The sequence below is a fragment of the Salvia splendens genome, chromosome 11 (assembly GCF_004379255.2).
Source record: "Salvia splendens isolate huo1 chromosome 11, SspV2, whole genome shotgun sequence".
Classification (NCBI taxonomy): Eukaryota; Viridiplantae; Streptophyta; class Magnoliopsida; order Lamiales; family Lamiaceae; genus Salvia; species Salvia splendens.
In genome coordinates this window covers 18,518,227-18,524,773 of record NC_056042.1, presented here as the reverse complement: position 1 = coordinate 18,524,773, position 6,547 = coordinate 18,518,227, and the positions used below count along the sequence as shown (strand labels likewise).

At 41.3% G+C, this 6,547-nt stretch overlaps 1 long non-coding RNA gene across 1 annotated transcript; it reads right to left on the bottom strand.

Annotated features, from left to right (window-relative positions):
• Positions 1-3,919: 3,919 nt before the first annotated feature.
• On the bottom strand, positions 3,920-5,862 carry LOC121755168. Its single transcript, XR_006040647.1, has 3 exons — positions 5,594-5,862; positions 5,347-5,489; positions 3,920-4,250 (listed from the first exon to the last, which is right to left on the bottom strand). It is a non-coding gene; the product is annotated as an uncharacterized LOC121755168 (long non-coding RNA).
• Positions 5,863-6,547: the final 685 nt, after the last annotated feature.

Below are 6,547 nucleotides of genomic sequence, written 5' to 3'. Positions count from 1 at the left end.
GACTATGAACGGATTCCATTCTAGCATATAAACATGTGAACCGACGGACTATGAACGGGTTCACATATTGGCTTGGGATCGACGGACTATAAACGGATACCAATCCAACATATAGATGTGTCAAATTGACTCTTTAGAAATTTCGGGACGAAATTTCTTTAAGGAGAGGTGAATTGTAATATCCCGTTACTGGGCTTTAGATTAAATATAATCTTTCAATGCGAAATAATTAAAAGAAATAACTTAAAGTTCATGATAGTATAAAGAAGTGTTATTTATAATTGTTATATGATAAGAATATAAGAGTATATAAGAAAAACTGTGAAAATCATATAGCGTACGACATGGGCCCAAAGGGGCATTTTTGTGTGAGAGGAGGGGTGAGACTCAGCCAGACCGCGCCAACTATGCCCAAAAGCTTGGCCATGGGCTGAAACATGCAAAGCCACCAGGCCTGGCACAAGGCCGTCGAGCCATCGTGCAAGGCCATCGAGCCATCGTGCCCGCCCATCGAGCCATGCTGACAGGCTGTCGAGCCATCATACAAGGCTGTCGAGCCATCGTGCAAGGCCATCGAACCATCGTCCCAGGCCATCGAGCCATCGTGCCAGGCCGTCGAGCCATCGTTCAAGGCCGTCGAGCCATCGTGCAAGGCCATCGAGCCATCGTGCCAGGCCATCGCGCTATCATGCCAGGCCATCAAGCCATCGTGCAAGGCCGTCGTGCTATCGTGCAAGGCCATCGAGCCATCGTGCAAGGTCGTCGAGCTATCGTGTCAGGCCATCGAGCCAGGTCATCGTGCAAGGCCGTCGAGCTATCATGTTAGGCCATTGAGCCATCGTCGCAGGCCATCTAACCATCGTACAAGGCAACTGAGATTCGTACTAGTCCCTTGGGACATTTTTCAAGTATTGTTAAGCCCCAACCATATGGTTTCTGAAAGATATGCGATTAAAATAGAAGTTCAGGAGTCAAGCATAGACGATTGTGAGAAAAGATATGATTTTGATACTTCGTACCTGCAAATAATTTACTTGATGTGACCATGCCCTACATGGGCTATACAAATTACATGATTTGTATAATGTGTTTTATATTTGAATAATACCTGAGTAAACAAGATGATAGAATACGTGACACACCGAATACTGTACCTCGGGGTGTTACAATTTGGTATCAGAGCCTAGGTTTAGGCGTTATTAGAATAATAGGTTAAAAATTACAGATAGAGTTATATGTATTGGAAATATTTTGTCTTAATAAGATATAGTAATATGTGTATATGTGATGAATATGTGTTTGTGTTTAGGTAATGAAATATGTGTATGTGTATTTGAATATGTGTATTTTTATATGATTCGAACAGTGTGAACCGACGGACTATGAACGAGTTCACATTCTGGTTTGGAATCGATGGACTATGAACGGATTCCATTCCAACATAAAGATGTGTGAATCGACGGAGTATGAACAGGTTCATACTCTGGTTAGGAATCGACGGACTATGAACGGATTCCATTCCAACATATAGATGTGTGAACCGACGGGCTATGTACGGGTTCACACTCTAGCTCGGAATTGACGGACTATGAACGGATTCCATTCTAGCATATAAACATGTGAACCGACGGACTATGAACGGGTTCACATATTGGCTTGGGATCGACGGACTATAAACAGATACCAATCCAACATATAGATGTGTCAAATTGACTCTTTAGAAATTTCGGGACGAAATTTCTTTAAGCAGAGGTGAATTGTAATATCCCGTTACAGGGCTTTAGATTAAATATAATCTTTCAATGCGAAATAATTAAAAGAAATAACTTAAAGTTCATGATAGTATAAAGAAGTGTTATTTATAATTGTTATATGATAAGAATATAAGAGTATATAAGAAAAACTGTGAAAATCATATGATTCGGAAATATTTGTTTATAACGCAAAAGATACATATAGCGTACGACACGGGTCCAAAGGGGCATTTTTGTGTGAGAGGAGGGGTGAGACTCAGCCAGACCGCGCCAGCTATGCCCAAAAGCTTGTCCATGGGCTGAAACGTGCAAAGCCACCAGGCCTGGCACAAGGCCGTCGAGCCATCGTGCAAGGCCATCGAGCCATCGTGCCAGGCCGTCGAGCCATTGTACAAGGCTGTCGAGCCTTCGTTCAAGGCCGTTGAGCCATCGTGCAAGGCCATCGAGCCATCGTGCCAGGCCATCGAGCCATCGTGCAAGGCCGTCGTGCTATCGTGCAAGGCCATCGAGCCATCGTGCAAGGTCGTCAAGCTATCATGTCAGGCCATCGTGCAAGGCTGTCGAGCTATCGTGTTAGGCCGTTGAGCCATCGTCGCAGGCCATCTAACCATCGTACAAGGCAACTGAGATTCGTACTAGTCCCTTGGGACATTTTTCAAGTATTGTTAAGCCCCAACCATATGGTTTCTGAAAGATATGCGATTAAAAGAGAAGTTCAGGAGTCAAGCATAGACGATTGTGAGAAAAGATAAGATTTTGATACTTCGTACCTGCAAATAATTTACTTGATGTGACCATGCCCTACATGGGCTATACAAATTACATGATTTGCATACTGTGTTTTATATTTGAATAATACCTGAGTAAACTAGATGATAGAATACGTGACACACCGAATACGGTACCTCGGGGTGTTACAAGTTGGTATCAGAGCCTAGGTTTAGGCGTTATTAGAATAATAGGTTAAAAATTACAGATAGAGTTATATGTATTGGAAATATTTTGTCTTAATAAGATATAGTAATATGTGTATATGTGATGAATATGTGTTTGTGTTTAGGTAATGAAATATGTGTATGCGTATTTGAATATGTGTATTTGAATATGATTCGAACAGTGTGAACCGACAGACTATGAACGAGTTCACATTCTGGTTTGGAATCGATGGACTATGAACGGATTCACTTCCAGCATATAGATGTGTGAATCGACAGAGTATGAACAGGTTCATACTCTGGTTTAGAATCGACGGACTATGAACGGATTCCATTCCAACATATAGATGTGTGAACCGACAGACTATGAACGGGTTCACACTCTAGTTCAGAATCGACGGACTATGAACGGATTCCATTCTAGCATATAGACATGTGAACCGACGGACTATGAACGGGTTCACATATTGGCTTGGGATCGACGGACTATAAACGGATCCCAATCCAACATATAGATGTGTTAAATGTACTCTTTAGAAATTTCGAGATGGAATTTCTTTAAGGAGAGGTGAATTGTAATATCCCGTTACAGGACTTTAGATTAAATATAATCTTTCAATACGAAATAATTAAACGAAATGACTTAAAGTTCATGATAGTATAAAAAAGTGTTATTTATCATTGTTATATGATAAGAATATAAGAGTATATAAGAAAAACTGTGAAAATCATATGATTCAAAAAATTTTGTTTATCGCGCAAAAGATACCTATAGCGTACGACACGGGTCCAAAGGGGCATTTTTGTGTGAGAGGAGGGGTGGGACTCAGCCAGACCGCGCCAGCTATGCCCAAAAGCTTGGCCATGGGCTGAAACGTGCAAAGCCACCAGGCCTGGCACAAGGCCGTCGAGCCATCGGGCAAGGCCATTGAGCCATCATGCCAGGCCATCGAGCCATCGTACAAGGTCGTCGAGCCATAGTATAGTGCCAGGCCGTCGAGCCATCGTGCCAGGCCATCGAGCCATCGTGCAAGGCCGTTGAGCTATCGTGCAAGGTCGTCGAGCTATCGTGTTAGGATGTTGAGCCATCGTGGCAGACCATCGAGCCATCGTACAAGACATTTGAGATTCGTACTAGCCCCTTGGGCTATTTTTCAAGTATTGCTAAGCCCCAACCATATGATTTGTGAAAGATATGCGATTAAAAGAGAAGTTCAGGAGTCAAGGATAGACGAATGTGAGAAAAGATGAGATTTTGATACTTAGTACCTGCAAATAATTTACTTGATGTGACCCTGCTCTACATAGGTTATACAAATTACATGATTTGCATAATGTGTTTTATATTTGAGTAATACCTGAGTAAACATGATGATAGAATACGTGACACTCCACTGCTTCAGCATTTTTCCAAGTTGAGATGGAATCCTGTCTTGACATTAATGCCCTTGAGATGACATCTTCTTTTCTCTCTCCTATAACTCATCCTCTTATGTGGTGAACTCCACTTGATCAACTCGCTGGTTAGGAAGGCTCCATTGTTTCAGCATTTTTCCTGCCCCTGCATACTCAAATACACACTTTTTCGCACATTATGACCTTCGTTAGTGTAATAAACCCCTATAAAACAATGATGTAACGAGCCCTATCATTTATACTCCCTTCAAAATACACGTACACCTTTCCACCATCTACTTTTGAAGTCAAACAACAAATAAAAAGAAGACTAAAGTCGAATTTTGGTTCTTTACATTTTCCCTAAAAAAATTTTGGTCCATTACATTAAGTTTGTGACCTTTTGATCCCTTATATATAGTTTTAGTACCTTTTGGTCCCAAACAAGGTTATAAACATATTGTTTTGGTTCAAAATACCATTTTATGTTAAAATTAATAGTCAAAATGTTTGACCAATTTAATAACTTAATTATAATCTAGGACTAAAGTCCAATTGTGGTCGCCTATATTTTTCATAAAATTATTTTCAGGTTACAGACATTAAGTTCAGGTTACATACATTAAGTTTGTAACCTTGTTTGGGACCAAAAAATACCAAAATAATATATAAGGGACTAAAAGGTCACAAATTAATGCAAGACACTAAAATTGGACTTTAATCTAAAAAGAATAGAGAAATACTCCCTCCGTCCCGCACTACTTGCACTTATTTCCTTTTTGGGCGTCCCAAGTTACTTGCACTCTTTCCATCTTTAGTAAAAAATTTCACCTACAGCCGTCATTTTTTACTTTCCTATACACTCATTCCTTAATCTCCGAGCCGAAAAGGAAATGAGCGAGTAGCCCGGGACGGGGGAGTAATAAAACTATAGAAGAACAAAATATTCCTCAGAACAGAATACGGTCCAATTTAAAACTCAGTATACCCCTCCGCAAAAATCTCGTCGGCTTTCTCTCAAATTCACAACACAAAAAGAACAAAAAAAAATTAGAGCTTTGTCGCCCTCACCCACCATCGTTGCTCGGCGCCGCAGCAGCTGCTGCGTCGCCGCTTCGGCGGTCCGGAAGATTAGTTCTTAATTTGGTTTCATGAATTAAAGTTCGGTTCTTTGTTTCATATTGTCGAATTATTGATTTCCTTCGGCTACTGGTTTCATGAGCACAAGTATGGAATTGGATTTGGGTTGGGAAAGTGTATACCTTCAAAGACAGATTTCGAGTGAAACAGGCGATAGTCCATCTCTTGACCCCGGTTCTCGGTTTCGTGAATTTGAATGGATTGAAGAAAGTAGGAAGGAATTTGTTCTTGCAGGAAGCTTGAGTGTGTGATCTTTGTGGTAGGACTTGTGATTGTGTAGAAAGAAAGATGGATAAATTTAGCAAAGTCGTATAATCAATTGAAGAGGTAAACCGCAAGGATTAGTGAGGGGATTTGATCGGGTTTTACCTCAATAGAAACGAGACAACAATGTTAGGGAGGACGGTATGAACTTGGGTGCAAGGGAAACTGCTTTACTTCCTCCTCCTCCTTTACCCCGTCTTATGAATTTGCTTGAGGGATGGTAGAAATGGCTTGTATTGCAGAATGGTAGTACGTGTGAAAGTGAGGCGGTATGACAATTATAGAACGTGTATTGAGAGTAACTTTTGGTGATTGATTTCAATTGATTGTGGGTAAATTTTGGAAAGATTTCTCTTGCAGATTGGGGTGAAAAATGAGAGTGATGGGGTACGAACTAAACCCTAATGGCAAGCCCAATAACAGTGACGGCCCATCAGCCCAGAGCCCAAGAAAGAGTATCTGTTCGGCACCAAAGAGTTCGGCACGACCAAAGAGTTCGGACTCAGCCTACAGCTCGGTAAAAGCCGACCAGTCAAGCTCTCCTCTCAGATCGGCAAGAGCTGATCGGTAAAGTCCAGCAGTTCGGTCTCAGCATTCGACCGAACTAGGAGTTAGTGGACTCATGAAAGGCCTCCACGACCTCCGCTATACCCACGATCTATTTAGTGGTACGAAGCAGTTATTGAGCAGTTATTGCTCACCCACGATCTTGTTAGTGGGGCTGCAAACCACGACCTTAGTTCAATGTATAAATAGAACTTAGATCAGATAGAAAAGGGTTAAGCTCTCTAGAGATAAAATCATATAGCAAGTCTGTGTTGTAAGCTGTAATTCGCAGATCAAGCAATACAAACCTGCCCCCATTTCTCCCCGTGGACGTAGATTTACCTCAGTAAATCGAACCACGTAAAATTTCCGTGTCGTAATTTATTTTTACGAGCATTCATCATCCTCAATAATTCGCGGATTCATCACTGGCGCCGTCTGTGGGAAACAGAGAACAAAATTTGTGATAAAGCGAATTTTTGATCCATTTTTTCCGCCCAAAAAAAGCATACC